Source organism: Natator depressus, chromosome 2 (assembly GCF_965152275.1).
Source record: "Natator depressus isolate rNatDep1 chromosome 2, rNatDep2.hap1, whole genome shotgun sequence".
NCBI lineage: Eukaryota > Metazoa > Chordata > Testudines > Cheloniidae > Natator > Natator depressus.
Genome location: NC_134235.1, coordinates 189,095,505 through 189,110,345, shown reverse-complemented (window position 1 = coordinate 189,110,345; position 14,841 = coordinate 189,095,505). Strand labels below are relative to the sequence as shown.

The window sequence follows — 14,841 nt, the reverse complement described above, 5'->3', positions numbered from 1 at the left end:
TCTCAGTGTGTAGCCTCTATGCTTTTGTGAACTTTACATCTAATTGCACGGAGGATCACATTTTTTTAAAGCGCACCTGTAGTTTCTTTACATAGATGCAAAGGCAAAATTCCTTGCTTGCTGCTGCATGTCCATGGTGATGGGCTTTGTTAGGAAAGCTGTCCATCCATTTGCATAACTTGCATTATTATATAGGGAGATTAACACAGGGCGGACTTTTGAAGCCAGAGAGACAGTTAGTAGTGACCCACCTCCACAATCCTGTGAATTTAGCGGACCAGGTTAGCAACTGTGCCCAGCATTCACCAAAAGCTGTCTGACACCTGCTTCCCCTCCCCCCCCCCGCGTCACTTTTTACTGTCCAGTTTCTTTGGTTGCCATTTCAGAGTCCCCTGTCACCAGTATGGAGGGCTGCATTTAATCCCCTGTTCGTCTGAAGTCTGATCCAAAGACCAAAGTCGACTACAAGACTTGCATTGACTTCAATGGGTTTTGGTGTCAAGGAACATCTATACAATACAAGCACTGAACCCTGACTTTGGTAACCAGTTCCTTTATCAAGGAAACCTGCCACCATTTTTAAGATGGTGGCTATAAAAAAAAATGCTGCCTTTCAAAAGGATGACATTCTTCCTGAGACTTGTGGGACACACAGCGTCTAAGTGGGCACCTGTCACACCATCCTCCCCACCTCACCCACAACGCTCTCCTTGGAAAGGAAGGAAGGAAGTCCTGTTTCTGGCACTCATGGTGAAAAATGTCCGCCTCCATCTAGGCTCTTTACACAGAGAGTCAGTCACAAAAAAACGTCCAGGTGTGATTTAAATGGAGATTATGATTCAGTGGCCCGGAAGGAGTGGGAGAGCAAGTACCGAGTTGATTGGATAGATAAGTGAAAGAGCCCCTTCTGCTAGTGGAGAAAGGCTGCACCAAGTGTGACTGAACAGGAATATGGATAAAAAGTCAGAAATAATAATGCTGTGTACTTCCATCTGGGGACTTCACAATGCTTTACAAACACTAATCCTTACAATAACCCTATAGACATACAGGTATTATGCCTTTAAGTGTAATTCCCCATTTTACAGGTGAAGAAACCAAGTCATAGAGAGACATGCCATGTGTCCAAGATCACACTAGAAATCTGTGACAGAGTCTGAGCACCCCATGTCTAGTCACAAGCTTTCACCAGTAGGTGATGTTTCCCTTCCTAGAGCAAAATGAATCCACGGAGAGTTTTATAAAACACAACAGAGGGGCATTTTTGTAGTAAAAAAAAAAAAAAAAACCAAAGAATTATTAAAAACCAGTGACTATAACTGAGGGCTATGGATGGTCACGCTTTCTGAAATGAGACTGCAGATGGGCTGCAATGTCATTGTAGCCCTCAATGTAAAGCAAGTCAGAAGCAGCAATTTTTAAATTTAAACACAGATTCTCTCCTCTCTGTTCTGGGCTAGAGTTTTTTCTGGTACTGGGTCTGTACTAGAACCTGACACCCTGGAGCTTTATTTTTGGTTTGTTGTTGGAACCTCTGATGCATTTAACATGTTTAATGACAGGGTTTTTTTAATTGGCTTTTTTTTTTGTTTTCTTTTGGGGGGAGGAAGAGAGGTTTTGAGAAGATTCAAATAGCTGCATCTTATCTCCCGCATACACGCTTTATAGATTTAAACCCCACATCTCCACCATTGCCCAAGTTGTTTCAGGGAGCTGCCACATACTTCCTGTTGGCAGCATTATCTGTGCTCATGTACCTTGTTTTAGAAGTATATGGATGTCATCCAGATGCCTATTTCCTGGAGACCCTCTAATGACTGCACTGCACCACTATCCTGACATTGATATTTGGATAATGTACCTATCTAAGCTGAATATGGGACAAGACAGAGAACTGTGTGGGTCTGCTGCTCAGTGGAGAAGATGAGCCAGTAACAGACGACGATAGGAAGGCAGAGCTGCTCAATGCCTACTTTGCTGCAGTCTTCTCACAAAAAATAATAAGTGGCTGAACGACTAGCAAAGTTACCACAGACAAAGGGGAAGGGATGCAGATCGGGATAAGTAAAGAACACGTCAGAGATCTTCTGGCCAATCTGAATGCTATTCACCCGAGGGTACTGAAGGAATTAGCTGAAGAAATGTGAGCCACTGGCAAGAATATCTGAAAATTCTTGGATAACAGGAGAGGTTCAGGAAGCCTGGAGAAGGGCTAACGTAGTGCCCATCTTTAAAAAGGGGGGAAAGGAGGAGCTGGGGACCTATAGACCAGTCAGCATGACTCCGATACCTGGGAAGCTATTAGAGCAATGTATACCTGGCGGATGAAGGGGTGATCGCTAGCAGCCACCACAGATTTACCAAGAACAAATCATGCAAAACCAGCTTGATTTCCTTCTTTGACAGAGTAATTTGTTTGGTGGATGGGGGAAATGAGGTGGACATACTATAGCTGGACTTCAGCAAGGCTTTTGACACAATCCCACATGACATTCTGATAAGTAAGCTGGAGATCTGCAGGCTCAGCAGAACTACCATTAAGTGGATACATAATTGGTTAAATAACTGCAAACAAAGAGTAACTATTAATGGAATGATGTCAGATTGGAGGGAGGTCTTAAGTGGGACTCTACGGGGATCTGTTCTGGGTCTGATCTTGTTTAACATCTTCAAAAATTACCTGGATGTAGGAAGAGAGCATACTGATCAAGTTTGCAGATGACACAAAGCTGGGGGTGGGAGGTGTCAACGCCTTGGAAGATAGAGCTAAAATTCAGCGGGATCCTGATAAATTGGAGAACTGGGCTATAGACAATAAAATGAAATTCAACAAAGACAAACGTAAGGTGCTACACTTAGGGAAGAAAAACCAAATGCACAAATACAGAATAGGGGATAACCGGCTTGGCAGTAGCACGGCTGAGAAGGATCTGGGAGTTGTGGTGGATCACAACCTCAACATGAGTCAGCAGTGCAATGCTGTTACAAAAAAACAGCAAATACAATTTTAGGTTGCATTAACAGAGGCACAGCATGCAAGTCATGGCAGGTGATAGTATAGCTCTACCCAGCACTGGTTAGGCCTCAGCTGGAGTAGTGTGTCCAATTTTGGTCACCAATGTATAGAAAGGATGTGGAGAAACTGAAAAGAATCCAAAGGTGAGTGACAAAGATATGGAATGCAAGCCATATGAGCAAAGGCTGAAGAACTGGATATGTTTAGTTTGGAAAAGAGAAGACTTGGGGAGGGAGGCACATGATCATGGTCTTCAGATACTTGAAAGGCTGCCATAAAAAAGATGGAGGAAAGTTGTTCTCTCTTGCCACAGAGGGCAGGACAAGAGGAAATGGGTTCAAATTACAGCATAGCAGACTTAGATTAAATCTCAGGAAAAACTTCCAAACTGTAAAAACAGTAGGACAATGGAACAGACTGCCTAGGGAGGTTGTGGAAGCTCCTTCAGTGGACGTTTTCAAAAGGAGGCTGGATCACTGTCTGTCTTGGATGGTTTAGACACAACAAATCCTGCATCTCGGCAGAGGGGCGTTAGACTAGAGGACTCTTGTGGTCCCTTCTAACCCTATGGTCCTAGGTTATTAAATGGCTCTGACTACCATGTGTCTCTTCATTCATCCTTGGTAGTGTCCTCTGAAAGTCATTTTATTTCTCCTGCTGCTTAAATGCACAATTTTGAAGATATTTTAACCAGGGACTTTCTCTAGGGATCAGATTAGTATTTACTGTCATGTCAGGAAATAGCCCATCAATTCTCACTGTCTTTCTAGTTTGTCAAGACTGTTCATGTCACTCTCGTTACTTATGTGGCACTGTGATTGTAGCATGTACTGGGATGTCCCAGCTACCCTTACTCTAGGACTTTAGTGTATCCAGAATTTCATTGACACGATGCTTACTAGTTACATGGCAGTTTGCTAAAAGAATTTCACTGGCTTCTAGTAATTTGGGGTCAACTTTAAGACACACAGAACTGTGAATGGACTTCCCCACACACCATCGTATTTTCTAAAAGCTGTACTGTATAGTGCCCCAAAATATGGCTTCTGCTGATGGCCTGAAGTTAATCCTATAACATTTGAGGCCAGATGGAACTTCCTTCCCTCAGAGTACAGTACTGCCTTTCAAGCTTCACCCAAAGTTCAATATTAAGCTCAAAGGGTATTTCTTCAGCATGATCTTTTACAACTTATTTTGATGTTCTCTTTTACAAAGCCCCCTTAGGATATTCACCAGAAGCACTTAAAGTGTGAGTGGGCTTGCCGTCCTGTACTCCATTACATTACAATCGCTGGGTGAAATCCTGGCTCCCTTGAACCCCCCACTGAAGACAGCATGAATTTCAGTAAAGCCAGAATTTCACAAGAGTCTTGTGAGCAGTGGTTTCTAAGGGTGTTCGATAGCTTGCATATCTAACAATGAAGGTGTGCAACCACACTTCAGTACAGTGATATTTACAAGGTAAATGTGTTTTCCTCAGCACTGCAATCCGAGTTTACAGCAGTGAACAATGCTTTCTCAGTGTGAGCGAACTGTATTGGGAAATAAAGAGCCAAATTCTGCTCTCAGTTCCACCAATGAACATCTGGACTTATGCCAGAGATTTACACTAGTGCAACAGAGCAGAATTTGGGCCAAAGATTTTAACTAAGATTTTATTTAAGTCTAAAACAAGTGGTGGCCATTTTGCTTCAGAATGACTTCATATGACACAAACTGTATAACAGCCCCTTGTAAAAAACTGTTTAAACAGTTTCCAACTTTCTGAACTGCTTTTAAGTCAATCAGGAGGAAAAAAGTTATTTAAACATTTGTTTTTTCAACACTGAAATTATTTTTAATGATTGTTCAGCCAGTTAAAAGCAATAGAAAGTTATAAAATAGCTAGGATTTCTGAACAGTCACATCTGCTACTCCGCTAGACAACACCATATTAGTTAACTAAAAATAAAGCTGGTCTGTATTTTCTGAATTAAAATTTGGGGGGGAGGAGGGAGTGCACGCAACCATAGATGAATTTTTCATAAAATGTTTAAAAAAAAAAAAAAAAAAAAACCACCTCTAACTTAACCTGCCCTCTTCATCTTATCAAAAATAAGGAAATTATGAAATAAAAGATCTAATCATGTCTTACTTGTTAAATTCTGGGACAAGTAGACTTGTATATAGATAAGAACACTTGATAGCTACAAATTAAAAACAATTAAAAAGACCAGACCAGATCCTTAGCTGGGTACATTGGCATCACTCCAATGAAGCAAATGGAGCAATGCCAGTTTACGCCAACTGAGGATATGGCTCATCAAGCTATTACAAATTTGCGTCTAATCTTGCGGTATTCAGTCAGGCAAAATGTGCCCTGATATCAGTAGAAGTGATGCTTGAGTATGCAGGTTAGTCTTGTTTTCACATTACCAATTTCAATACTTAACTGTGCCTAGGTAGAAGTTAATCCTATTTAATGGAAAAAATTAGACCTTCACAACACATGTTCTTCCAATTTCCCCCGCCCCTCATCCTCAGAGAAATAAGCTCCAAATATACGTGAAATCAGCATGTATAGGATATGTGTAATGTTGCCACAGTGCTATGGGCCAGATCCTCAAGTGATGTAAAATAGCATCGCTTCAGCAGATGGAATGGAAGTTTATATCAGCTGAGGTTCTTGCCCGGATACTTTTGTTTTAAAGAATCCAAGTTGCTGAGTTTGCAGTTGAATTTAAATGGTAATGGATTGGGCCCCTATGTTCACAACCTAACTCTGCAATATAATCTGCCATTTTCTGAAATATTACCGTTTGTTTTTTCTTTAGATGCACTGCAGAAAGTGTTTTCAAATAAACCCTAGGATAACAAAATGACAATATGCCAACAACTCTGCAAACAGATCTGTGTTTTGTTCGAGTCACTGATGTAACACACTGATTTTCAGAAACATGCCATGTAACTCAGAAAAGCTACTGTTTCATATAATATAAATTAAATTTAGGTTTTATTTTTACTTTTATTTTCTCCATCGCTGTTTTAGCATATGTAAAGCTGAATGGCAGAGTTCGTGTTCTGTCTCTTTGCCCCCCCCCGCACAATTTATGGTGATTACAGGTTTATAAATCTTAAAGATTCATGTAATTTTTTTAAGTTCTGTTTAAAATGCTGATTTTTACTTGTTTGCTTTTCATCTAGATCTAGAGTACACAGATTATAAATATGTATCATTTACCATTTATACTTTCTTTTCATCGTGATTTTTAATACTTTAAAGTGAGCCTAAGTACTATACAAGAGTTACATAGTCTTATGTTTTTCCCTTTTGCCCCATCCCCAATTTAATTTAATCCCTAAAAAAAAACCAAGTTTTATTACTAAAATTAAAATCACTAATTTGTTTTAATGACGCTGACACCCATTACAAATTTCATAAATTAAACCAAATTCAAAAATACCTCATCACAAAATGTACATTGTTCACCTTGACAATCATTAGATTTTATGACAATACTTCATAGCATATAACATTTTGTAACAATAATGCAGTCTTAGTAATAACAGACTCCACCACAGTAGTCTTCTATTCAACTTTTGCTGACAAGTGGAGAAATACAAACCATAAAAAGCTGGTCTAAATTCTAGGCTGATTTAAATTCTACTGTTCATACCTTCTATAGAGACTAACAAAGAACTTGGTTTTCTGTATTGCTACTGTCACCCTGTAGTCACAATTTAATAGTTGTTCTTTTCCACTCCTTTTATAAATGAAATAATTGGACATTTAATGATGAACAAACAACACTGCAAAACATTTAAAAAAAAAATCCTACAGACATTTCCCCCGACCCTATATTCCTCCTTCCCTGCCCCCACAGATCCTCTCTGTGCATTTTATTTATTTATATTTTTTTTTTAAACAAACACTTACACAACCCTCCTCCCCACAATTTTCAGTAAATTCACAGTAACTATACAGAGCATTGTATGAATTTTTATTCAGTTTGCACAGTTAAATCTGGGGACATCAGTCCTACCTTTATATTTAAGATTTTTAAAAAGTCGAATAGAGACAAAGATTATCATAGTTGTGTCCTCTATAGTGTGCCTGTGAAAATACTGTAAAATTTATAAGGATCAAGTAGTGCTTGCATCATCTTAAAAAAGAAGAAGCAGCTCAAATAAATTTTTCTGTTGAGGATGTTTAATAAATGATGCAAACTTTTAAGTCCAGCATCTCATTAAACTAAGATTTAGAGCGGTCAACATTTACTTTCAATACAGCTGTATGTTCCATATAAATTATATAGTAACAACAGCAGCGATAATACTGGAGCCTTCAAAAGCCATATTTCAAACATATCAACATTTGTGTTGTCTCCTTTTACCATTTGGAAGCCATTATGAAGCTAGTTATATCTCATTTTTAACTTAAAAAAGGGGCGAGAGAAAGAAGAAGGTACACATTGATTTCACCCGGCCCGAAGTTTTAATAGTGATTTCAACATGCATTGTTTGAAAGATAATTTGTGATTCTCTAACTAGCCACGCTATGACATGAACCAAAGCTGCAAAAGTCAGACTCCCTAGTAATGCACAAAATCCCAACATATAGCATGGCAACTGAAAGATACAAAACCAAAGTTAATGAATGTGTCTTTAAAAGGTCAAGTGGAATGCTGACTGGTAGACACTTTGCTTCAGACTTTTTTATTAGACAAAAGGCTTACAGTTGAATACTGCATTGTGCCCCACCCAGCTGACTGAGAATTGTAATGTTCTTTATTTCATTGTATTGTTGTGTTACACTGCATACAGTACGTGTGTATGTTCTGTGAACATATTCCCACAAAAATCTCTTGACAACCAAATCATGCACGAACAGGAAAACCCAAGAATGAAACAATGAAGGGACAGATTATTATTCACTTTTTCTACCATGATGAAAAACTATTCCCCACCCACCCCACAACTAGGAAACCAATTCTTAACCACTCAGAGGAGTCCAATTTAAAAAAAAAAAAAAAAAAAAAAAGCCATAAAATGAGGCTGATGGTATGTTATCTGATGACAGCAAACAAAATAAAAAAAGTGATTCATTATGTGAAGATTATTTTTCCTCTATTCATGCTATATATGGGGGGGAGAGCATTCATTCTTGTAATGGTGTATATTATCAAAAATAATAACCAGGATTTCACAAATCAGAGATAAGAAACAGATTTTAAAAATCCAAGTCAATGATAAATCAACTTAAGTCATTAATATACTATAACATTAGTGTTTCTAAGTTCTTCACCTCGTCAATTTTTTGTCTGTTTCTCAATGGTTGCAAGTCATAACAAAATTATTCACACAAACGTAGAGAAATCAAATCTTCATACTACGAAGAATATTTAAAACATACTCTGTCAAGAAACAGTAAATATTTTCTATGCTGACCAAGAAATTTCTCTCATAAGTATGAGTACCCTAAGGTGGGTTTTTCCTCCTCCAGGGGTCTTTACTATATACATTCAGTTAGGCTAAAATAAATTTTCTAGTGATCAGCATACTCCTTAAAATGAAAGATTGGCTTACAGCAGCAGATAGCAAGAAAACGTTTACAGAAGTCAAAATGAAGTGGTATTTAGTTCATCCGACTAAACAGAAAGCAGTCAGGAGGGCAAAGGTTTCCTAATGAAGGCCTGATTTCTCCCAGGCTTAAGCTTTATTGAGTTTGTCACTATCCAGGGGCGAACACCTAGACAATGTGTGTCTACTCTTATGCAGTACTCAGTTTTCAAAAAACAGAAATATGGTCTTCGCCTCCATAAAGGTAAATATTTGTACTGTTAAAGACAACAGACTTGAAGATATTAGAATAGGCTTTGGAAAGTCCAAGGCACAGACTACGAATTCCATTAATCAACCATTAGCTAGTCTTCATGAAAGTGCAGCAGACTTTCCCCAGCTCTCAATAAAATATTTAATAATAAAGGTGCTGTGGAGTGTTTAATTATTTTTACCAAAGTACATTATGTTAAGTAGTATTATCAAATGAAAACTAAACTCCTCTCAAAATAAGTGAACAATTTACATTTTGTAATGCATTAGTCTTCCTGCATTTCTTTGTTTTTTTCCCCACATACTCATTAACTGTCAAAATTCAGTAAGTCATTGGTGAGGTTCTACAGTACCTATTTTCAGCCATTTCTACGTACCAGTAAAGGCCATCACATCTCCAAAGATTAACAAGTATACATTTGAGTTAAATGGTTGTTCGTAGAATAAGGATTTGGATCCCTGGGAAATGATTTGTCAGTTAAATTTAAAAAAAGCTGATTCACTAATTCAAGCTGGCAGAGACTTTGGGGTATAGCTGATAAGGCTGTACAGCTTATCACAGCTCAAGATATATACAATATGCTATGTTTCAGGAGTTTTTGATGCAATCAACTGGTCTTTTAGATAAATCATTACATCTTCTGAAATCCACAAAAATTAAGTACTTCTGGTACTTACATGCTGCACTGACTTGAATACAGGAAGCAGTAGTAATGTCAGCCGTATTGAAGACGTTCAAGATGCAGGTATTTGTACAGATGGTTATTTATTGGTTTTGCTAGATTCACGCATAAAAATAGAGCTTCTTTTATTTTTGTCACTGGTGCTCTCATGTTAATATAGAGCATATAAGACAGAGAAGAGTTAGCTGCCAGAAGTAAAGAAACAATTTAGGTATTTTAACCTCTTAAATAATAATTGTGATTTAGGGACATGTTGGAAATAATTAAAATAGCATATTAATGAATAACAGAGCAGTATTATTTATGACTAGCCCCCTTGAAAAGGGGAAATTCTCCCTCCACCCCGTTGCCGTACACCTTTAAGTAGTAATACTTCTGCCTGGTTGGTATGGATGACAGTGCACCCAGGTGATATTTGAATCAAGGTCTCTCTCTCTTTTTTTAAGTCAACATAGAAAAAGGAACTTTTAAAAGGTCGATATTTAATGTTTTGTATGAATACTTTTCCATGCCACTGCTTTTGTGAATTATTCTGCTGAGTAGTGTTGTATTTTAATTCCTATAGTAAGAAGGGAACTAAACTACAGAAGCAAGAAGAAAAGGGCTTGTTTAAAAGAGAACAAATGTAACTACTATTTTTACATCTTTCAGGATGTGGCAACTTAATTTCATATTCCTGCATAACCACTTGCAGTACTGCATAAGCTGCTCAGCAAAAATGTTTTCTGTAGTTTCCTTGTGAAACACAAACAAACTGAACAAACCATAACTAAATGTGGGTTATTGCAGAATGACTACAAGAGGAAAGTCAAGCTCCCCTTGCACAATCAAGGTTTTTCTGCACCATGAAAATGTAATGCAAAAGCTTTATGTTAATAATCCCCTTGTGGACTAAACTGAGATTTGCTGTATCAGTGTTAAAAACTGATTGTTTATTCAGCTTGTACAGTCATCTAGCAGTAGGTGGGTGTTCTGGAATGCTCAGACACACAACACTGTGCCCATATTTACTGAGATAACTTGAGGAGGTGCTGTTCTGGAACATTCTCACACAGCAATTACTGTGCAACTAAGCAGACTCCAGAGCACACACATTCCAATCACCACAACTCCTGCAAAAATATAGGCTTGGAAGTAAGCCTCTCCTCCAAAGAAACTGACATTTATGCAGCATTCCACAAAACTCATCACAAACACATTCTGAAGGGCGATTTTGCTTAATTTTTTATAATCAGAAAGTTGCTAGAATTGGGTGATCACATAAATTTGGCTGAATTTTGAAAAAAAAAATCTCAAAATCATTCCATCTGTAGGTCTATTTTGGAGGGTGGAGTATTTTACCCCCTTGAATTGTATTTCAAGACAGTGTGCACTCTACAGGGAGTTTACCCAGTGTCCAGGGGATATAATTTTACTATTGCAGGTATAGATCACAAGTTAAGGCTATATACACTCTCTAGTCACTATGTTTAGATGCATAAGGAACCCATGCACCACATAATAGTGTAGGAAAGAAGCACTTTTTGAGAAGTGCTATTACACTAACATTAGAGTACTTTAATTTAATGATGACAATAAATACTGGCCTGTTGTGTTTTGCTTTCTTAATATGGTTTCCAGACGAATTCTGTAAACGTTTCATGAACGTTAAAGATTGAGGGCTCTGGCTTAAGTCAGATATTAACGCAGGTTGTCTCTCCCCACCTCTTTCTCACCCCCGCCCTAGCTCTGCCAATGCACCTCAATCTCACACAGCAATTACTATGTGATTCCACACAGTATTCCAGAAATGGGCCCTTCTCAAATTCTGAGCAGAGACTCCGAATCATGCAAAACTGTATGATGTCTGAGCTAGACATGTATGATGTCTCTGAGCTAGATGTCTGAGGAGACTAGTTAGGAGTAGGCTGAGTCAAATTTACTTGTCTTGTGACTTAATCAAAATTTTAATCAGGGGTTTCTAGAGGTACAGAGCTGGTACACATAACCCACTCCACCACAAAGGCAACCTCTCCCCAAAATGAGCTAAAACAACAATTTTAAAGTTAATACTGAAAGTGCCACAGTTTCTGCTTTAGCAATAAGACGATCACAGAGTTGTCTCTCATATTATTCATCAATGCCTGAATTTCTAAAATACCAAACATGCTTTTTCCACCAAATAACCCTTACATGCTAAAACTTTAATTTTAAAAGTATGACAGATTTTAATCATATATACGCTCATTCCTTTCAAAAATAATCTCCAGATTAGTGTCCTATCCCTGAATGCCATTTTGAGAAAGTGTTTAGTTATCATTTAAATAATTATGACAAAAGCCTGTAAGCTTCTTCACATTGCATTTTGCTTTATTTTGCTTTTCCACTAAGATTTACAACATTAAGGTGGGGACTGAATTTGCTACAAACTGTCCTATTTTCGTGGCTTTTAGCGCATTTTAGTTTCCAGGAAAATGCAATTAATGGTTCATATCCCATTTGCCAGCCCCAGCGTCTATGCTGAGCTTTAACCAGATTCTACACTCGGTATATCATTCGAAATTAAATTAACATCTTCTTGATGAACAGACAAAATACATTTGTTTGCTTGGAGGCAAACATGGGTGTCTAGCTAGAGGACACATTCCTTCAGTGTTATGTGTTTTTTCTACAGGTATCAGTGCCTCAACATTTGCTGGCAAAAGTCAACCACCCTGGCTACGCCCATCTTCATTTCAGAGTCAGCAAACGTTCAGTCGAGACAGGGCAGCCACATGAGAAAATCTTAACAAGAGAGTCAGTGGCTGACACACCCATTTTACTAATCTGAGTTTTTGCTTATTTTTAAGCATCTTTTCAACCAGGCTAATGAATGAACTAATGAAATCAGTCCACAATAGAGTACCTGAGTAGCTTCACAAAAATTACATAACATATCCTGATATGAAGTGGTGTGAGTTTATAGTATGTTGAGTTAGTAGCCTTTAGTGCCTTCACTCACAATACAGTTTCATTACATCTCATTTCTTCCTCTATTGATTACTCCCATGTCTCTTTCTTTGCAGACTGCATTTTAACAATTTGACATACACTTCTGTGGCATCTGACAAATCAAATTGACCATCACTGGGCTCATTATATGAGGATACTTTCTGTTTCCTAGGATTGCTTCCTCCATTGGTTTTACAGAAATGTAGAACAAAATCATATATTCTTTTCATTCTTGCAAGAAGATGAAAAAGAGATAAAGCTTAAGAACCCCCTTCCCCCCACACACACACACACTAAGAAGAAAACCAAAAATACAATGCATGTACTTACAAAGCAGCACTAACAGAGAAAGATATCATTAGCTTTGTATTTACATGTTAATGTGTATGGTCTCATATAAAGGAGACAGTACTTTAAAGTAGTGTAAAACTTTCTCCCCTAATTATTTTTTTTACCTTCACATACCTAAATGCCTCCTTACAATACATTCTGCAAAAAGGTGAACTGATAAAGAGAAACCTCTCTTTAAAATACTCTCGCCCCCCAAAATAAGATTTTTTTTAACTAATGACTGTATCATGCTAGAAAATGATAACACCAGGTGCACGACGCTGGAGTGCCGCTGGAGGCTGATGCTAAAGGGCATTGCTAGCCCACCCCTGCCCCACCTCCGAGAGGGGAAAATCACCATCCCCTTCCCTCTCTCCCTTGGAATCGCACACCAACACCTCCATCACCCCCAAACTGCCTGCTGCTATACAGGCATCTAGGAAACAAGCCACCTGATCAGCAGCTAACAAGCGTGGCGCCGGTGACTGCCCTGCCTGCTCATGGAAAAAAAAGCAGGGCTCAAACTTACAGCAGCAATGGCAGCAGCCACCTCGAGCCGGTGCAATCTCAGGGAGATCGCTGAGGCTTTGCGATAACGCGTTTCTCTGCAGCCCTGTGGTGTACCCGCCCCAGCATGACTATAAGGATTCACTCACCTGTAGCAAGGCAGTGGGGCTGCACCGACCGGCAGGCAGGCAGGCAGGCATTCTTCCCTGGCGGCGGCAGCTGTGAGGCTGGCAGGCAGCGCACACAAGGCACACAGGGGAGGGGGCGGTGGTGTCATATACCAGACACTACCATTCCCCCCCCCCACCCCGCACTTACTTATGGGGGCGGCGCGCGTGGCAATCAGGTGATAGCGCAGCGCCCTACCCTGCAGAGCCGGGTGATTCCTGCCGGGCGCGCGGGAGAGGAGGAAAGGAGACCCCTCCCCCCCCCAGACACACACACACTCCCAGCGTTCGGATTTGGAACTCCCAAGCTATTAGCATTCGAGAACGCGCGGCTGGGCGGGCGGCGGCCGCGGAGGCACGTGACTCCGCCCGCGGCTGGCTGGCTCTCAAGCCCCGTGTGAATTCCGGCTCCTGCAGTCCCAGCCCTCCCACCTTCCTGGAGCAGCGGCCGGGGAAAGCCCCGGGCTAGTCTCAGTGTGATCTTGTGCGTCACCCCCCTGGCGCGCGCACACAGAGCCAGGGAGGTACAAAGAGAGACGCAGGCCAGCTTCGCCCCTGCCTGAGGGCTGCTGCGGGGCACGTGGTGGCTGGCGCAAAGCCGGTGCCGCCCTGAAGGCAGACCACAAACTGAGCGTGGGAGCATCCTCGCGTAACAGGGCACCGGGTCCACGCTGCCAGTGTGGAGGGCGGGGCTGGAGGACTGTGGGCGGGCAAGACTTCTCTGCACCCCGCCATCCCAGGCTGCCCTAATAGCCCTGGGGCCATTGGCATCTGGCTTAAACCCCCCCGGGGGGGCTCTAATTCACACCAGGGGACCTGGCCCGTCGGGAAACCGGTCCATGGTCAGGACGGGCTAGCGGTGGCCTAAAGCCACCCTTTCACACAGCCCTCCCACCTCCCAGTTGTGCCGTGGTCGCGCAGTCAAGAGAATTCGTCTCAAAGAGAGAGAAGGAGAGACACGAGACATTTCGCAAATATTTCCCACCGGGGCTTCATCGTTACCAGGGCTCGCTGCCTTGAGCGTACTGCAGAGGGACACTGGTGCTTTAAGCATCATATTCTGAGTAAGGTTAGGCGATCATCTACATGAAGGCTCCTAAGCTGACCCAGTATTAGAACTGATACGGAGATATTTTAAGAAATCCCTGTATTGTAGACAAGGTTATACAGAAAGAGAGAGATGGGGACCAACACCCAGGAAGAGGGAGGGATCCACATGCTTTAGCTTGCAGTACACAGGGTTTTGTATCTCTTTCAAGCGGCTAGGATGGTAAATCGAGCGAGGAAATGTTAACGAATAGGCAAAATTATGACTAAACATACTGAGCGCGAGACAGTCCGGATTCCTATCCACTTT

The 14,841-nt window shown here is 40.4% G+C and overlaps 1 long non-coding RNA gene across 1 annotated transcript in view; it reads right to left on the bottom strand.

Annotated features, from left to right (window-relative positions):
* Positions 1–13,699, bottom strand: part of LOC141981668 (uncharacterized) — a 192,741-nt gene extending 179,042 nt beyond the window's left edge. Inside the window, exon 1 of the long non-coding RNA XR_012637873.1 lies at positions 13,467–13,699. This is a non-coding gene — a long non-coding RNA (uncharacterized LOC141981668). The remainder of the gene's footprint in view (positions 1–13,466) is intronic.
* Positions 13,700–14,841: the final 1,142 nt, after the last annotated feature.